This window comes from Aedes albopictus, chromosome 2 (genome assembly GCF_035046485.1).
Source record: "Aedes albopictus strain Foshan chromosome 2, AalbF5, whole genome shotgun sequence".
Lineage (NCBI taxonomy): Eukaryota > Metazoa > Arthropoda > Insecta > Diptera > Culicidae > Aedes > Aedes albopictus.
In genome coordinates, this window is record NC_085137.1 from 392,969,951 (window position 1) to 392,989,807 (window position 19,857).

Below are 19,857 nucleotides of genomic sequence, written 5' to 3' on the forward strand. Positions count from 1 at the left end.
ACAGTTTTCTAAAATTGTTATAGAAATAAATCATTTTCCTTATAATTTCGGCTTCCTTGCACCCTATTTCGCCATAGTGTACCAGTTATGGCCAATCCCATGAGGAATGCATGCAAATAGTGCGAAGTGGAACCGAAATAAGAAAATGTGTCCATACCTGGTACAGGATTCCTATTATTGGCACACGCCGTAATAAATGCTAAAAGAAATGTATTTTTGTGGCAATAGTTTTCCTTAGGTAGTGCGATAACTGGTACAGGCACCCTAGTTGTTCAGATAGATTTTTGCCTGCACAATTTTGGAAAGTTTGGACGAATCATGCTAGAACCGAGCCTTCAGAACGAGAACGATTACGAGGTCTAATACCCTGAAGAAGGTGTCATAAACACCGAAACGTGGAATGCAGAGTAACATTGAATCGTTGGTGACTGCGAAGCCGAACAATTTCCCCCGTTTATTTAGAATCTTCGTCAATTGTACTCTATATGTTGAGATATTTATTATATGTATAATCCCTTCCAAATGATGATGTACATTGCATTGTTGAACGGTTTCTTCTCGAAAATTACAATTGTTTATTATTTTTTTATTATTTAACGAATCGCTGTATTACTCTTTACGGGCTAATGATTTATTAGGACGCAATTTTTGTTTTTCAAATATCAAAAATATACATTAAATAGAATCGCAAAACTGCCGAAAAGTTGATTCAAAAGTTAATTTTCGAAAATTGGCAGCGCAATTTAATTTATTTTTTTAATTGTAGCCAAATGCAACTTTGCATTCGAAATTGTAGTAATACTTTGATTTTCAACACAACTGTGACGGGTTTCAAAGCTTACCCTCGCATGCCAATGATATGCTCGGAGTCCATATTCCATTGTTTTCCAGATTCAATCGTTCGAACATTTCCTTACCTGAAAAAAGATAATAAAATAAACGATAAATTATTACCATTGACCGCCACTATGAAATTTTGAACAATAAATATCACGATAAGCAATTTTATTTAGTGTTTGATAAGTTCCTGTCCATAAAAAAATCACCCGTATTTTTTTAAGAAAAATTTATTAAGGAAAAACTGGCAGAGTTTTCTCATTTCTTGTTTTTTTTTAAATAACTAAGTAATATTTTCAAAATCGGTTTTCGTACACATGTAGAGTATAGCTCAAAGTATCTTATGATTTTTTTTTATTGTGGAAAATGTTTTCCATTATTGCAAAAACATTTTTTTTTTATTTTGTTAAAATGCGAAAAACGAGAAAAATGGGAAAAAATAGAAGATATCTTGATCTACGCTGCCTTCACTCGCATAACAGTCCTACATGAATAGAAAGCCCAGCAAATATAGGACTATTATGCGAGTTGCGGCAGTATGCATGTGTATGAAAACCGATTTTAAAAATATTGCTTCGTTATTTAATAAAAAAAATCAAAATAACAAAAATGAGAAAACGGGTTCAGTTTCGCCTTACGCGGAAGTTCTTAAGGAGAACTATTTGAGAATCTTCCAGAAAACATTTTACAGAAATGCTGAGCATGACCCTTAAATATAAATATAAAGGTCGATGATAACTAAAACGAAAATTCAACAAATTGGTATTGCGAATCGAGGGCTCATATATTCAAAAAAAAAAACATGAAGATAATTCAAATGATGAAATTTAGAAAAAAAATTCTAGAATTATATTTAAAAAAAACTAAAAAATAAAAAAAAATATGGTTTAAAGTTGATGTTTTGCATTTTGGGCCCAACCATGACCCATTTCGAATCTTATTGGCAAACACATTTTCATGTTCTGCTCAACGAAAAGTTTAAATCAAAGTCTTTTTCCATACAGATTTAAACTTGGCTGCCCATGAACGAACACTACTATGAAACACGAAATAGAATGTGTACTAGTGAGAATGTTTTCAATAGGCTTCCAGGAAAAATACAAAAGTGTAGGGATGTTCAAAAAATGATAATTACAGCAATCAAAATTTATAAAATATCAACCTAAAACAAATTAAATTCCGAAACGCGTTTCAATCGATACTAGATGACTTGTGAAGAATTACTATCAGGTAAAACTCACGAAAAAATAAATGAAAAAAAAAAGATTTTAGATGACGAAAAATGATATTTAGATCAAAATCAAAAATTTGGATAAAAAAAGAGGGATAAATTCCATTTCTGAGAGAAATAGGTGAATTCGTTCCAGAAGTCTAGCACCTAAAGTTGAACACATCAGCTAACTGATCCAAAGGTTGACGATTTACTCCGGTAGTCGAAGCTTTAAATAATTTGCTACAGATTTTCATTTTAAAGTTTCATGTGAGCTTAAGAAGGGTTTCTGAGCTTATGAGGTTTCCAGGGGGGCTATCATGAGAGTTCAAGTTTGTTTAAGAGGTGTTTCAAGGCGATGTGAGGGGTTTCGGAGTGATTTTCGGGAGTACAATACAAGGGAGCTTTTGGGAGCTTTTCAACGATTTTCAAGGAAGAGCTTTCGGGGGTTTCAGAGGGTTTTACGCGGTTTAACACGGTTTTCAAAAGAGCATAAGGGAGTTTCCAGAGATTTCAGGACATTTTCAAGGATATGTTAGGGATGTTTTAAAGAGACATCGAAACGTTTCAAGGCGTTACAAGACATTTCAGTCGATTCTAGAGATTTAGAAGGCTTTCAAGAGAGATTTAAGGGGTTTTCAGATGGGTATTAAGGCGTCTCAGGAAATTTCTGGGGGTTTGAAAGTGGTTTCCGGAGATTTCAGGAAGCTTTCAAGGAAATGTTCTAGGGGAGGCTCAAGGTATTTGAAGATGTTTTATTGGGTTTCTGGGGGGTTTTCGAGTAGTCGGCGGATTTTAGGAGATATTCAAGGGATTTTCAAGATGCTTTCAGGGGGCCTTTAAGGCGGTTTTAGGTGTTTTTGGAGATCTCAGGGGGTTCCGTAGGTCACAAGAACCTTTCAAGGGTGAAAAAAGACGTTTTAGTGCGTTTCAAGGAATTTGTGAGGCATTTTCGAGGATATCAGGGTGGCTTCCAAAAAAGTTTCAGAGGATTTTTGTAGCTTTCGAGAGAGTTTCAGAGGTTTCGACTGTTTTCTGAGGGTTTCAAGGGAGCATCAGGGCATCCAAGGCGTTTCAGTTGGTTTCAGGTGGAAATGTGAACTATAGATCTCATGATACATCTCAATTCTTATTAGAACTACAGCGAAAAAACAGTTACACTTCTAGGTCCGAAGAAATTTACTCACAGGAAGTTTTTGAATACTTTGCTTTTTCAACGCTCGAGCAATCTTTCCTTAAGCATTTAGCTCCTCCCACTGCACAATGGGTCCAGAGCCGTATTTACGAAGACAAAAGTGTTTGTGCCTTAGTTTAAGTTTTAGATACAGGGGATAGACAAAATGATCGGGACAGGCAAAATTTTCACTTTTAAAAAAATGTCCAGTTAGCTGTAACTTTTCGAAAAGTGCATCAAATATTTTAAAATTTTCACTGTAAGTAGATCAACTAGTTGTGTATCAGTGGACAAAATTTGGAAAAGATCGGGCTATTCTGCCCGAAGTTATAAGCATTTTAGAAAAAGGTAGAATTATCCGATAGCCAACTTTGAGTTGTTATATCTTCGGATTCAATGAACCGAATGCAATGAAATTTAGTCCATTTATAACTTACATAATGAGCTCCGAAAAACGTTTGACTCAACTTGAAATTATTAACAAGAGAAAAAGTTATAGCGATTTCATTAATTTTATGATTTTTTAGTAAATTGGTCTATTTTTAATATGCATCCCATTACTTTTTCAATGAATTGCCGCCTATGTTGTTAATTTCTTTCAAAACATATCTGTATTCAAGACAATTTGAGGGAATTCAAATAAACTATAATAAGCTTCTTGAATTTTGAAACGATGTTGGAATTTAAGAAAATTTGGTGTTTTATTAAGATATAATGTAATCGTTATAATTTTCTTCCGCATTAAGAATTGAGCATGAGCATGAGCATGAGCATGATTGACCGCCCGCGGTTGCTCCTCTGTTATTGCAAGGACAACTGCATTTACACAAAGCACCAACAGATGCTTGGGATTAGCTTTCTCTTCATTGTGTAAATGCTGGAATCCCAATACTTTTCAATAAGCAATACCAGCGCCGGCCGCGTCCGAATGCAGGTCAATTGAGGATAGGGAAGGAAGTGATGACGTGATTCTCGCTTAGGCCAATAACCGAGGAATTCTCTGCGTTACTACGAGAAATCACTAGGAGTTTGGACAGGGGAAATGGAGATGTGTTGAGGATTTTGTCGTGCTAAACGAGTGGAATGTTTTGATTCGCGATGAATAATGCGCTCGCGAAGAAATACCCTTCTAAACCTTGGACGACGAACGCGATCTTTTGTGCCTCAAAACTCACCCTACATAAGTTATTCATTCGCAACTAAGGAGAACACAATGCTAAACACCGACGCATCTGTAGTTTGCGTTTCCGCGCGAGACAATGCTGAACGCGATCAATTCACAAGTATTAACAAAATAACACGTGATAAATAAATCAGAAAGATCTTACCGGATGGTTCGCCGTCTATCTTTTACCGACCCTCTCTTTTTCCAGAAATTCATGCAACCTTTATTTGAATTTTTCTTCCGCATTAAGAATTTAAAGTTAAGTCAAAAGTTCTTCAAAGCTCATTATAGAAGTCATAAATGGTCGAAATTTCATTACATTCGGTTCATTGAATCCGGAGATATAACAGCTCAAAGTTGGCTATCGGATAATTATACCTTTTTCTAGAATCTTCATAACTTCGTGCGGAATAGTACGATCTTTTCCAAATTTTGTCCACTGATACACAACTAGTTGATCAACTTACAGTAAAAAATTGAGAATATTTGATGCACTTTACGAAAAGTTACAGTTATTTGAAATTTTTCTGAGAAGGGAAAATTTTGCCTGTCCTGATCATTTTGTCTATCCCCTGTACATGATGTCTTTGGGAAAGTTTCTTCATATTTTTCGATCTTTTTTCTCATTATTGTGAAATTAGGGTAGTCCCTCTAGTTTAGCTGATCCAAACATCTGCTTTTTAAGAGTTTTATGTACGCTTACAAAATGTTCTACAAAGTTGTAAAAGAACTTATTTGGAGCAAGTTTGCCGAAGAAACCATTATTTTATCTCTTATGGTTCCTAACTTATATTTTTTTAAAAGAATCATGTTAGGGTGATCCATGAAATTTGGTTTTCTTGCAATAACTTTTAATCCATTCGTTTCTCGTAAAAACTTCGTTCCGAGCACTTTTAGTACTATCAATGACGCATTTTTTTCAAAGAGCTCAATGTTCTATCTCTCATAGTTAAAATAATATTGGCGCTGTTTGGCCGAACGCCATTTGGCCGAATGCCATCTGGCCGAATGGTCGTTTGGCCGAATGCCGTTTGGCCGAATTATGTTCAAAAGAATTCAGAGGAAGTTTTCGACATTCCAACTACCGATATGATCATCAGAAATAATTCCTTCTTTTAATCATAGGCTATTCTTTCTAGTTTTGACATTCAGGGATGAGTTGGTGTTGAACCTGTCAATATTTTATCGAAGATGTTTCCTTCTTTGAATCATAGACTGTTCTTTCGAGTCATACTTATGCGAGGAATAGTGACATGATCACTTAAGTTCATCATTTATTTTCGGCCAAACGGCATTCGGCCAAATGGCGTTCGACCAAATGATCCGGAACCGGTTCAAAATATCATTTTTACTCCACGCCGCTTTTTTGGGTTCGTAACCAAATTCCTTACCTTTTCCCAAAGTTTTAGCTGATTTGATGGAAAATTGAGACTGCAGAAGCCCTTCAAATCAAAGAAAAGCCTTGATTTTCTTATTTCATCGCCAGTATATCGATCCAGATGTTCGGAGCTTCTGATCCCTGATTTGTCCGATTAATTTCGAGCCCTAAGAATATCCCGACATTTGAATCGAAAGGTTGGCGTAGTGATAATAAATAACCATATTTCTTTGACATAAAGTTGAAACCTCTCGAAAAAAAAAGTAAATTTCAACCTCGAATCTCTGCAAATATTTCAGCAATGTCAACAAATAAAAAGACCATATTGCCGATGCGGTAAGCGTACGGATATTCAGTATGACCGTGCCGAGGGTGACGAGTTTGATTCCTGGTCGACCCAGGAATTTTTCGTAAACGAAATTTCCCTGATTTCTTAAGGCATAAAATATCTTCGCACCAAATACGGTCTTTGGCAAAAGAAGCTCTTAGTTAAGCTTAGAAGCAGGTTTTATTCCAGTTGAAACGTTATGCCAACTAGAAGAAGAAAAACGAAAAGATTTCCACAAATATTGTCAGAATTTTTACCAAAAATTGCCGCAGGCGCTGTCCATAAACTGCGTAGACTATTTTTTTGGCTATCTTAGACCTCCCTCGCTCTCGTAGACTTTTGTTCATACATTTTTTTTGAATTTGTATGAAGCGTAGACTTTGGTTAGACCCTCCCATCCCTCCCTAAGAGTCTACGTAGTTTATGGACAGATCCTCAACAAAAAAAAATACAAAAATGCCAAATTCCAACAGAAATTACTAACTTCTTCAAAAATTTCTTTATTACAATAAAGTCACGCTACCTCCCAACATTTTCGTTTAATTGTGATTGTGTTTAGGTGTATAAAAACAGGTAACACAAAATTCTCTGAATTTTCTAAGAGCATCACCTAAATTCCAAAGCAAAAATGAAAAAAGCATGCTTAATCTGTGTAACAATAGTGGCTTGAAAAAGGACAACCCTAAACTATAATTCAAAAACAATCCCCGCCAGCCAGCCCCTAGAGAATCACATAGACAGAGAGTGAGAAATGATATCCAAGTTCAACCAACACTGAAATGGTTTGCATTAAGTTCGATTCATGTCCAAGACCCACACAAGCACAACTAGAAAATCTCCAAAGCTTCCAACTGGATGCAGTAAACCCACCCTCCAATATGGAGCACGCACACCAAGAACGAACCTTATTTTTTCCTCTACTCCGCTATTGAACTTTACACTGAATTACAAAGAGCTCCCAGCCCTTTTTCCGAATCCAGATCACGGATTGCACCTAAAATATTCCGCTATTAAGAACTACACAGTTCAATCACTGGAACTGCTTCCGCTGGAATCAACCCCGTCGATAATGAGCTGCACTAAACGCCAAAATCCGCTAATCGCGATTTCCTCAGCAGGACGAATCGACGCGAGCACAGCAAAACTACCTGGCAACTACTACCGTCGTCCGTCCAGTCAGTGCGAGAACAAGAAGGTGAAACACACGGACGGACGTCACCACATACCAGCAATCGAAACAGAGGCCGAGCAAAAACGGAAGCTGCTCGCTCCCTCTGTGAGAATCTGCTGTGGACTTTGGAGAATCCTGATGAGACCACACCGCCGTGCCGCTCGTTACTCGCAAGGGATTCCATAGGTGTGTTTGTACGGAGAGCGAACAATAATAGCCACTCTGCCTGGTCGCGGGTGCTGCTGTTTCAATGGGGAGCAATACGAGAGATGCGCCACATGAATGCGCATTGGGGGTCGGTAAAAGTCCTTTGGAGACGGTATTCAAAAACACACATACATGAAACCGTATGTGCTTTCAACAAGGACGAACGCCGAACGCCTTTTGAAAATTTCCCACTCGATGAAAGTTTTCATGGTTCGGAGCTTTAAGCAAGAAGCTTTCTGACCTGACAACAGTTGGTTCGATGGAGACGCATGGTTGATGGTTGAGAGGAGTAATGATCAATCCGCGTGAATCTTGCTTTTTATCAACTTGCATTGATTGTAATCCACGTCTATATTTTACAGAAATACGTTACAGAAATTGGGGAGAACGTTCTGAAGTTATCAATAACATGACTCACTGAAGGTTGTTGCCAGCCTCCGCCTGGGGATGATATCATAAGTACGCAGTGTGTGCAAAGGTCTGCTCCGTTGTAAAACCGTGGATCACAGCAGCGTTACTGCCGAGTAAATCACAGTTGGAGAACAGGGCCAACCGAAATGCCATAGCGTAATGATGTCATGCAATGCGGATGCAGCTGGTTGGAATCTGCTCAACGCATAACGATGATTGAAAAAGCCAACAGGAATAATCAAAGATGGGATGGGCATGGATTGCAGGATAAATATCTGAACATATTACAATATAGGGTAGAAATCTACTTCATCATATGCGCTGATTCCCGTCATATCAGACGGAAAATAGCTAAATTATGTACAGATATTCAAACTTACCATTGCATTGCTAATGACTCATCAGATGGAAGCAAAAGAATGTAGACTATCAAGAAGCAGCCCCTATAGCACTGGAAATTAAATAATTACGCTAGATTTGACGTTTTAATTTGCTTTCCACTAACGAGATTTTTTTTCACGTTCTCGCCAGAGCAGCAACTAGCCGAATTGTTCTTCATCACCGTTCAATTTCACTTCGCCAGATTCATTTGTTAAACCAACCTTGAATTCCACAAAAGCTCTGTGAAATTTCAAAGTTGGGTTTCGTTACTGCATAATGCAGCAAAAGCTGTTCAACTATCCAAATCAATCGTTTTTTGCCGTCGTTTAAATGTTTGTTTATAGTTGCCTTCGTCTAAGGCGGATGCAAGCAAATGTACGGCGGAATACTACAAATGCATTGTTCCCCCCGATGGCCACCACAAATAGGACAACTGTTAGCAAAGCCCAACAAATGCAGATGTGGGCTTCGTGGCCGAACGGTTAGCGGCGTCAGGCGTTTAGGTGTCTCGTAAGCCTCGGAGTATGGGTTCGATTCCCGCTCCTGTCGGGGAAAACTTTTCGTCAAACGGAAAATTCTCCACTGGGCCACTGGGTGTTATATGTGTTGTCCGTTGTCAAATGTTAGTACTGTTCAGTAGGCCGTGTCGATTTTTGCAAAATTGCGAATACACAATCCCGAATAGTCACAAATGGTTGCAAATGGACCCAAATGAAGCCCTGCAAAATTTAAAAAATCTAAAAAATCGGTAAGCTAGTCCGCAATCGACTTGAAGTTTTATATGGGAATTCTAATTTTTCAGTATGGGGAAATCCAACTTTTCAAACTTTTGAAGAAAAAGGCATTTTAAAGCAACTCTAAAAATCCGCTCCCCCCCTGAAGATTTAGTGCAGTGATCCTCAGCCTAACTGGCTTTGCGGGCCAAAATTGAATTTTGAAAAGAGACCGCGGGCCACAAGGATTTAACACAAAATATATTTGTCTGATTTTTCGAAAAGTTTAAAGAATAAGCATTACTTGAATTTCACAAATAACAATTTTTAACATTGAACAAGAGCAAAATACTAAACAACCTGGAGTTATCAGGAGATTTTATTTTACTTGGCAAAAAATTGAAAATTGTATGGTATTAAAAACACAAAATAGTTTTTGCAGTTTTTGGTTGTTGAAAAAAATATTTCAGACAAGCTACATTAAGTCACAAAAATAAGCAATAGTGACGCTGGCTAAAACAATATGAACCCTTTTAAGAATATTGTGGATAAACTTACAGCGTACTTATAGCGCAGATTATAAGTGCAGAATTGTAGTAGTCCTAGACACGAACACGGACAAATTTCTTGTAAAACCTCTGGATCTAGTTTTGACAAATTTTCGAGTACTGCAGCTTAAGGATTTCCTGAGAAGTATTATAAAAATATCTTGGTACTGTGAGGTTTTTGGGATTTCTCGTGGGTTTTGAGAAATTTCAAAATGATTTCTTTAGAAGCCAATGAAGAAAAACCTGCAGACATGATTTTCTGAGCAATGTGAACAAGTATTTGTAGACGATTTAGAATAGATATTTCAAGAGGAATTCCCAAAAGTATTACTAGGAGAATAAAGAGTATCTTGCCGAATCCCTGAAGTTTTTAGCAAAATTCCGAAAGTTTGAGCACTTTTTTTAAAAGAAATTATAGGCAACAATTCTGTAAAAAAATTGAAATAGTTTCCTGGCAGAGTGGTGATTATAAAGTACAAACAAGGAAGTTTTTTCGCCGATAGAAACAAAATGGAAATTATTTTAAGTTAATTTTCGTGAATTTAAATAAATTACTAATAACGAGTCGAAAATCCATGGTAGAGAGCCTGTGAAATTTAGCCTAAACCATTATTTAAGCGAAACACGTCGTTCTCATCAACAGTTTCAAATATTTTCGAAACAATATTCGAAAAAGTAGCCTGTTACAGCTTGGAAAACTTTCAAAAATCTTACTTCTTTTGAAAAAATCTCCATGATATTTGCTAAATTCATTCTCATTAAAGTTTTGACATATGGTAAATTTCTGATTTTCATTATGGAATCTTTACGTGGGCCACTTTCTTATACATTTCAAAATCAGTTCGCGGGCCGCACAAAATCTGGTCGAGGGCCGCATGCGGCCCGCGGGCCGCAGTTTGGTGACCACTGATTTAGTGTATATATTAGTGAACATTTTGTTAGAAGACAACTTTTTAATTGCACTTCAGATAAGGGCGTTATTAAATTTCGAAACAACGGACATTTTATTCGCATGATTTCTAACTTCTTTAATTGGCATCACTGCACGTTTTTCGTGTTGAAGAGGGTGGTAACAGCCATCTGCGGCGTCACCACCCGCTGCTGGATGGAGACGCAAGTACCTTATAAATATGGGATAGCTGGGATTGTAAATATTATTGCGATATTACTTTATAAACTCTTGGTATCTTCGGCAAAGTTGTTAGCATGGTCAAGAGCTGTCCAGTGATGAACTAAATCATTGGCAAATCCATCGCTAGGCGGCGCTAGTGTGTATACAAACTGCATGCAACGTATATGCGTGTATCTCAAAAACGTGATAATTTAAGTGTGTGGTGTCTTCGACAAAGTTGTTGGCTGGGTCACGGGCTATCCAGTGACGAACCAAGTAAGTAGGAATTCAACCGATAGGTGGCGCTAGTGTGCATACAAACTGGATGCAAAAGTACAAACATATATGTCTGTATCTCAATAACGTGATAATTTAAGTAGGTGGTGTCTTCGACAAATTTGTTGCCTGGGCCACGGACTATGCAGTGACGAACGCAATACAGTCTAGACTCCTACTACAGGGTTGGTTGGAGGGTGCAGTAGGAATCCGTGTTGTAGGAATCCCAGAGCTTGTGGGATTTCGCCTAATTGGGGGTGTGAGCGAATATCTCAGGAGTATTACAAGATAGCACCATACTTTCTTTGGCAAAATTGTAGTACTAGATTAGATCTACCACACAATGTAAACTAACATCCAATTAGTTGGCAATTTGGCCGATAGAGGCGCTATGTAGAAGTAGTTGCATATGTTCACTCGCCAGTAGAATCATTTATAAGTTATCACATGCGATATCTCAAGATCTACTTGATTTGGAATAATTCTGTCTTCGGCAAAGTTGTTCAGTAGGTCAAGAACAATCTGGTGATTCACCAATTAGTTGGTGATTACACCGCTAGGTGGCGCTAGCTGTCAAGTCAAACTTCAAACTCCGCTATCTCGGGATCCAAAGCAGATAGAAAAGATTCATCTTCGGCAAAGTTTTTCAGCAAGTCAAGAGTTATCTGATGATTAAACATTTGGTTGGTGATTTCGCCGCTAGGTGGCGCTAGTTGTCAAGTATAGTTTCAAACTTCTCTAGCTCGCGATCCAGAGCAGATAGAAGAGTGTCGTCTTCGGCAAAGTTCTTCAGGAAGTCAAGCGCTATCTAGTGAATTGACTATTATTTTGTGATTTCACCGCCAGGAGGCGCTAGTTGTCAAGTAAAATTTTAAACTTCTCTGTCTCGGGAACCGGAGTAGATAGAAAAGTGTCGTCTTCGGCAAAGTTCTTCAGGAAGTTAAGAGCATTCATGCGATAAAAAAAAATGGTGATTTTGCTGCTAAGTGGTGCTAGTTGGCAAAGTTTTAAACGTTTCCATCTCGGAATCCATAGCAGATAGAAAAGTGTTATCTTTGGCAAATCTCTTCAGAAAGTATAGACCATAGAACAACCTGGTGATTCAATAATTAGTAGGTAGTTTGCCGCTGCGTGGCAGTATTTGGCTAATAGAATTTTGAACATCTATCTTGGATCCAGACCAGGGTTGACAATCGTCGTTCTCTTCACTGCCACGGAAAGAAAACAAAATACGTCATATTCTCCCGACAGAACAATATTGATGAGTAGCATTTTCATTGCCAGAAAAGGGTTCCACGATGAACCCGAGGATGAACCTCCATGATAAATAGTCGACCACCAACATTTTTGTCATCCTTTTTGTTCCTTGTAAACGAGCGGCGACCGGCCATGGAAACGCCACCAGGAAGTAGCATGTATGAGTTTTTTAGCGTGTATGATAATGTTGCACCGCAATAGTTCAGTTGGTTAATAGTAATCTCAAGTAGCAAGTAGGAAGTACACGTCCAAGTGTCTGCTTTTTGGTTATTTATGTCCTACACGGAAAATTCAAACTACCCTTATGTTGGGTCGATTCTACCCTAAAATGAGTACATCAAATTGATTAGTTACCCAAAACTAACTCCTCTCTCCCCCACAGATATTTTCTAAATAAACAGAGATGTGTCTATCCAATGAGGGTCCTTGAGGCCAATAAGCCAATTTTGAGTAAATGTAGATTTACCCAAATTTGGGTTGAATGAAGGGGGTTTAGGGTTGAATTTACCTACTCTTGAGTATATTTTTAGTTGGAGGTAAAGGCAATTTACCTTGCGTGAGTTTAATCAATTCACTCAAATGTTGACTTATTGGGCCGAACTATAGGATTGCGTCAAAAGAATCCAATTTTTGGTAGTTTGGCGGTTCCGTGTACCGCGCGCAGCATTGTTGTACTTTGTCAATACGGATTCCCATAGACATGATTCAGCAAATAGTACACTCTTAGAAAAAATCACCGACTTCGGTAATTTTTTACCGAAATCTCAACCGTTAAGTTTTGTTTACCGGAAAAAATTGGTAAATCTGCCAACATTTACCGAACTTTGTGAAAGTTTGACAGATAAACGATAACTTTTTACCGCAATTTTGTATTTTTTTACAGAATTTCGATAAATATCCATTACCGAACGTTCAGCAGTTGAGATTTCAATAAACATTACCGAACGCGATTAGCTGTGAATCTTTCTAAATTCTAAAATAATTTTCAGCATTTTATGGCTGCATTAAATAAGCTGCTGAAATGCACTCCGCCAAAGCAATATGGCGAGTTAATTTTTACCACAAATGCCTAAATTTTCATTCGCAAAATGATAGGTAGACTGAGGCGCGTTGAGAATACGGAGCTGAAATGCGTAATTCACCGATAAATCTGGAACGGCACTCAAATTGACGTTCTCGGTCAGCCTTATTTGCGGTATATTCATGCACACAATTTATTAATTACATGAACGAAACTGTTGATGCATAATAACTGGCTGTGACGAATGTGGTGACTTGCTGACTAGTTGTCGAATCAGTCATATTTTTTTAAGTCGACTATAAGTTGTATCTTGGTTCGAATGCATTAATGCCGTTTATATCACGAATGGATGTTTTATATTGGCTCCACCTCTTGCGCTTTTTTGGTTGTAATTTAGTCGTTAATAAGACGATTGGTTCAAATGGCATAACTTTCAATATATTATTATTATTATTTTTCTTCATTATCGAGATTTTCAGCCCTCGGCTGGTTCATCTCGTACTTTCAATATAGTTGCAAACAAATTACAGGAACTTATTAATGTCCAAGTGTGTTGCTTGGGTGTTTGTCTGTGAGCGGAGCCTATGTTGTCGCACAGTAACACACAAATATGAATTTCAATATACAAAAAAGTTTGCATGTGGGATCAAACATCGGACCTCTGCATTGTCAATCCTTCCCAAGTAACACACATGTCACATAAAAGTTATACAGTGCAGGTTTTTGTTGCGCTGTGACTTGACTTGCTTCTAACAAATTCTGACTTCTGTTTAACCAGAACCTGCTCTGTCGTACTCGTAAAGCGTGCTACTTGAGATTACTATTAACCAACTGAACTATTGCGGTGCAACATTATCATACACGCTAAAAAACTCATACATGCTACTTCCTGGTGGCGTTTCCATGGCCGGTCGCCGCTCGTTTACAAGGAACAAAAAGGATGACAAAAATGTTGGTGGTCGACTATTTATCATGGAGGTTCATCCTCGGGTTCATCGTGGAACCCTTTTCTGGCAATGAAAATGCTACTCATCAATATTGTTCTGTCGGGAGAATATGACGTATTTTGTTTTCTTTCCGTGGCGGTGAAGAGAACGACGATTGTCAACCCTGGTCTGGATCCAAGATAGATGTTCAAAATTCTATTAGCCAAATACTGCCACGCAGCGGCAAACTACCTACTAATTATTGAATCACCAGGTTGTTCTATGGTCTATACTTTCTGAAGAGATTTGCCAAAGATAACACTTTTCTATCTGCTATGGATTCCGAGATGGAAACGTTTAAAACTTTGCCAACTAGCACCACTTAGCAGCAAAATCACCAATTTATTTTTTTTATCGCCAGAATGCTCTTAACTTCCTGAAGAACTTTGCCGAAGACGACACTTTTCTATCTACTCCGGTTCCCGAGACAGAGAAGTTTAAAATTTTACTTGACAACTAGCGCCTCCTGGCGGTGAAATCACAAAATAATAGTCAATTCACTAGATAGCGCTTGACTTCCTGAAGAACTTTGCCGAAGACGACACTCTTCTATCTGCTCTGGATCGCGAGCTAGAGAAGTTTGAAACTATACTTGACAACTAGCGCCACCTAGCGGCGAAATCACCAACCAAATGTTTAATCATCAGATAACTCTTGACTTGCTGAAAAACTTTGCCGAAGATGAATCTTTTCTATCTGCTTTGGATCCCGAGATAGCGGAGTTTGAAGTTTGACTTGACAGCTAGCGCCACCTAGCGGTGTAATCACCAACTAATTGGTGAATCACCAGATTGTTCTTGACCTACTGAACAACTTTGCCGAAGACAGAATTATTCCAAATCAAGTAGATCTTGAGATATCGCATGTGATAACTTATAAATGATTCTACTGGCGAGTGAACATATGCAACTACTTCTACATAGCGCCTCTATCGGCCAAATTGCCAACTAATTGGATGTTAGTTTACATTGTGTGGTAGATCTAATCTAGTACTACAATTTTGCCAAAGAAAGTATGGTGCTATCTTGTAATACTCCTGAGATATTCGCTCACACCCCCAATTAGGCGAAATCCCACAAGCTCTAGGATTCCTACAACACGGATTCCTACTGCACCCTCCAACCAACCCTGTAGTAGGAGTCTAGACTGTATTGCGTTCGTCACTGCATAGTCCGTGGCCCAGGCAACAAATTTGTCGAAGACACCACCTACTTAAATTATCACGTTATTGAGATACAGACATATATGTTTGTACTTTTGCATCCAGTTTGTATGCACACTAGCGCCACCTATCGGTTGAATTCCTACTTACTTGGTTCGTCACTGGATAGCCCGTGACCCAGCCAACAACTTTGTCGAAGACACCACACACTTAAATTATCACGTTTTTGAGATACACGCATATACGTTGCATGCAGTTTGTATACACACTAGCGCCGCCTAGCGATGGATTTGCCAATGATTTAGTTCATCACTGGACAGCTCTTGACCATGCTAACAACTTTGCCGAAGATACCAAGAGTTTATAAAGTAATATCGCAATAATATTTACAATCCCAGCTATCCCATATTTATAAGGTACTTGCGTCTCCATCCAGCAGCGGGTGGTGACGCCGCAGATGGCTGTTACCACCCTCTTCAACACGAAAAACGTGCAGTGATGCCAATTAAAGAAGTTAGAAATCATGCGAATAAAATGTCCGTTGTTTCGAAATTTAATAACGCCCTTATCTGAAGTGCAACTAAAAAGTTGTCTTCTAACAAAATGTTCACTAATATATGCACTAAATCTTCAGGGGGGGAGCGGATTTTTAGAGTTGCTTTAAAATGCCTTTTTCTTCAAAAGTTTGAAAAGTTGGATTTCCCCATACTGAAAAATTAGAATTCCCATATAAAACTTCAAGTCGATTGCGGACTAGCTTACCGATTTTTTAGATTTTTTAAATTTTGCAGGGCTTCATTTGGGTCCATTTGCAACCATTTGTGACTATTCGGGATTGTGTATTGGCAATTTTGCAAAAATCGACACGGCCTACTGTTCAGTCTGTAGAGGCCGCAAGGTCGAAGACGGTGTAATTGTCTTTTTTTTGTTATTTTTCGTATCGGGAACATAACAAATGCACAAACACAAACATGCAACATAAATTGTGTCCAATTCCAGGATGACAAGGTTTCATTATTGTTCTTGGTTCATCAGTCAATCCTGTGTAATCGTATTTCTTCTGGTTGGTTGCTTACACAGCTTGAATTTGGTCTAGGAGTTTCTAATCCTAAGGGGGCATCTAGATTCGGACAACAGCACAAGACCGCCTGCCGTTTGATGTCCGAGTTAGGGGACGGCTTACGTGTTTTGTACTGGGTCGATGTCCGAAATGCTTGGAACACTACAAATGCGCAATAAAATTCAGGGACAGATGTACAAACTAAAGTATAACATACAAAATGAACTTAACTGAACTGTGAACATTTTTCACAACAATTTACAAACGTAACAATACCTTCAAATATTGATAAGGTTTTTTTCTGTTCTTACACAGAATTTAATGATTTTTATTAATAGTTTCCTCCAGGATACCGCTCAACAGATAATCTCGGGGTTTTTTCCCGAAAATGACCCAGGGATTTCTAAGGATGTGCCTTATGACACAAATTTCCCAAATGGAGGAGATTTGCCTCTGAAGCCGACCTACTGATACCTGATGCCTGAAGCATGTGCCTTCATACATGGAGGATAAATCTGAGAATTCCACCGAAGATTCGGACAGATTCTTATCAGAGTTCCTGTAACAGCTCTTGTATTTTTCGAATGATATCCGTAGCGAAAAGGTTGGAGGAATTGTTGTGAAATTTCTTCAGAGAAATATTTTTACGTGTCCACCAACGCTTCACATAAGAATTCAACCAAAGATTTCAATATTTTTTATTGAAAATCCTTTCGAGATCTTTCCAGTAATTTTTTCATCGTATGTACATATATTGTTCATGAAAACGTCAGATATTTGGAAAGAAATCTCTTCAAAAGTTAAGAATTAAATTTTGGAAAAACCCCATATAAAAGTGAATTTTAAAATAAATAAACAACAACCTTGGATTTTTGTGGAATTTCTTAAAACATACTTGGAATGTTTTTTTAGAAAAAAAAATATATCTTTTTCATTTTATATCCAAATGTAAAAGTTGTTGTATTGCTGAAAGCCTTGGGATCTCAGCTTTCGAAATAATTTGTCGTACATGGTCGTAGCGAGGAAAAACGATGTGGAAAGGGCAAAGAGGAAAACCTCCTTAAAAATAGCGTTATCTCTTTTGTTAATCCATATATTTACACATTTTGACATTTCTTTCCCCATTGAAAACCACCAACACTCATCATGCTGGAAAAAATATCGAACATAGTCGTAGCAAGGAAAAGGGCACCACGTTTATGTGTTCGCCAAACATATAAAAAATATATAAGCGCTACTTTGCAAGCAATTGATGTTTTTTTTCCACAGTTAGAATCATCAGGTGAGTTACATCCAAGAAAAAATGCAAATCATGGGTGATAATGGGCAACTATTCGAAAATTGCACAAAAATTTCAAAAAATCATAACTTTACAATAAATTTACAAAAATCAATTTTCTTGCACCAATCAGAAGTCAAGAAACTTGTATCATCAAAAAAAATGTCAGTGATATTCGTTCACAAGGGCCAGAGAAATTAAGTTTTCAAATCAGTATACAAAACTAATATTCCATATTCATTTCTCAGTCATCGAATCAAAAATAAAACTTCTATTTTACCCCTAGCCACCAGAACCCACCTTGAAAGAATAAGGCATAGTCGCAGTTAGGAAGAAGTGAAGGGAGGGTGAGAAAGGCTCCAGGTCTTCAGTTAGCCTAGTGGTTAAGGCTATGGATCGCCATTCCTGTTTCAGTCGGGAAACTTTTCTCGACTCCCTGGGCATAGTGTATCGTTGTAGTTGCCACCCATTAGCATTAGCATTAGCATTAGCATTAAGCGAGTCGTACAAATTCGTAGGTGGAACAGTCCTAGACCGCTGTTATGAGGGTTGCCCGTCCGAACCAAAGCACAAAGATTTGGGACTAATCTCTGACTCTTAGACAAGACTGACGCAATCCTCCAATGATCGAGAACTGTCCTGGCCACGTCCTTGCGACTGCTGAGGAAAGGGAAAGGATGATTAGTTTTGGACACCTATGAAAGATGTAGACAGCTCTACGATCTCTCAGGCCTAGGTGTCACGGGAACTTGGGTGTTGTTAGTGGAAGGGTAAACTCCAAAGGATACGCTTGGTCAACGTTCAGGCGCACCGTAGTTGGTCTTCTTAGAATCAGTTGTCTGCTCGAATCCTCCTGTTTTCCTCATCATCTTGATGGCATTTGGTTGAATTACTAGATTCTTCGGTTGATAATCTGAAATATAAAATAATATTAACATCGTACTTCAAATAAGCTACATACGTGATACGCTCGCCACAGTTACATATTTTTACAATATTTTTTATATCGTGCGATAAATTTACCTGAATCCTGCTGAAATAAAATGTTAATTAGCAGTACATTGAAACGAAATAAACTACAAAACACAAAAAGTGCATCAAACTTTGATCTTGGAATAATTATCAAGATATCAAGATCAAAATTTGATTTGGTAGATCTTACACCGCAACGCACCATTCTAAGGTGATCTACCCACGTTACGGGGGGTATCGTTGTAGTTGCCACCCAATGTACAAATTCATGCAATGGCAAGCAAAGAAAGCCCTTCAATTTTTAACTGTGGAAGGGCTCAAAGAATACTAAGTTGAAGAGAGGCAGGCCAAGTTCCAATGCGAACGTCGGGCCACAAAGAAGAAGAAGAAGAGTGAGAAAGGCGGCTTCAGATACTTGTCATACGACACCGTTTTGCAAGTAAGTAATGACCTCAGAACCCAAGTAACCACGGTGCTGAAGCCTTATTGGATGCAGATATACGGTGTATTTGAAGCAATCATTACTTTACATGAAAACGTAAGGTTGATTTAAAGTGCAAATGGGCAATTATGCAACTGCTCTAAGATTATACCAGTGTAACCTTTAATTGATTCTTAATTGCGCATTTCCTCCTCAACCCAACCATAAGTTTGCATGTAAAGTAATGATTGCTCTAAATACATCATATATCTGCATGCAATAAGGCCTTATCACCGTGGTTACTTGGAAAGGAACTCCTGGAGGAGTACAGAAAGAATTTCTTGAACCTTGAGGGATTCCCGGAACAAAACTTGGAAGCATTCTTAAGAATCTGAAGAACTTCTGTAGGAATTGCGGAAGGAAAGTTTTGGTGCAACTTTTGGATGAATTTCAACAGGATGTGTTTGTTAAAACCCAGAATGATTTTCTAAATAAATTCCGATTCGTGGTGGAATTCCTGAAACAATTTCTGTTGAAAGGCCAGAACAAAAAAATAAAAGGACATCTTTGTTATTCCGAGAATATCGAAATCATGTTACAAGAGATTGATTATTCCAGAAGTGTATCATTCTTGAAAGCTTGGATCGCAGGAATTCCTTTAGAATCCCCAAACTAACTTCTGGAAGAATCTCTCAGGGAATCTCCGGGCGTATATCTTTCAGGATTCTTGGTGGAATCCCCGAAGTAATTCCGAAAGGACTCACCAAAGGAATGCCTGGAGAATTCCTG

The 19,857-nt window shown here is 38.1% G+C and overlaps 2 protein-coding genes across 6 annotated transcripts in view; both read right to left on the reverse strand.

Annotated features, from left to right (window-relative positions):
- LOC115270114 (neurocalcin homolog) overlaps positions 1 to 19,857 on the reverse strand; it is a 579,846-nt gene that overhangs the window by 419,269 nt on the left and 140,720 nt on the right. The gene's annotated exons all lie outside the window — the stretch shown is intronic.
- LOC109400621 (neuronal calcium sensor 2) overlaps positions 1 to 19,857 on the reverse strand; it is a 510,430-nt gene that overhangs the window by 370,963 nt on the left and 119,610 nt on the right. The window contains exon 1 of one of the 3 annotated variants that reach the window (XM_062853213.1): positions 6,997 to 7,252. The exons of the other annotated variants lie outside the window; for them this stretch is intronic. The gene's annotated coding sequence lies outside the window, so the exon portion shown is untranslated. Of the gene's footprint in view, positions 1 to 6,996; positions 7,253 to 19,857 lie in introns of those variants that run through there. 3 annotated transcript variants of the gene reach the window in all.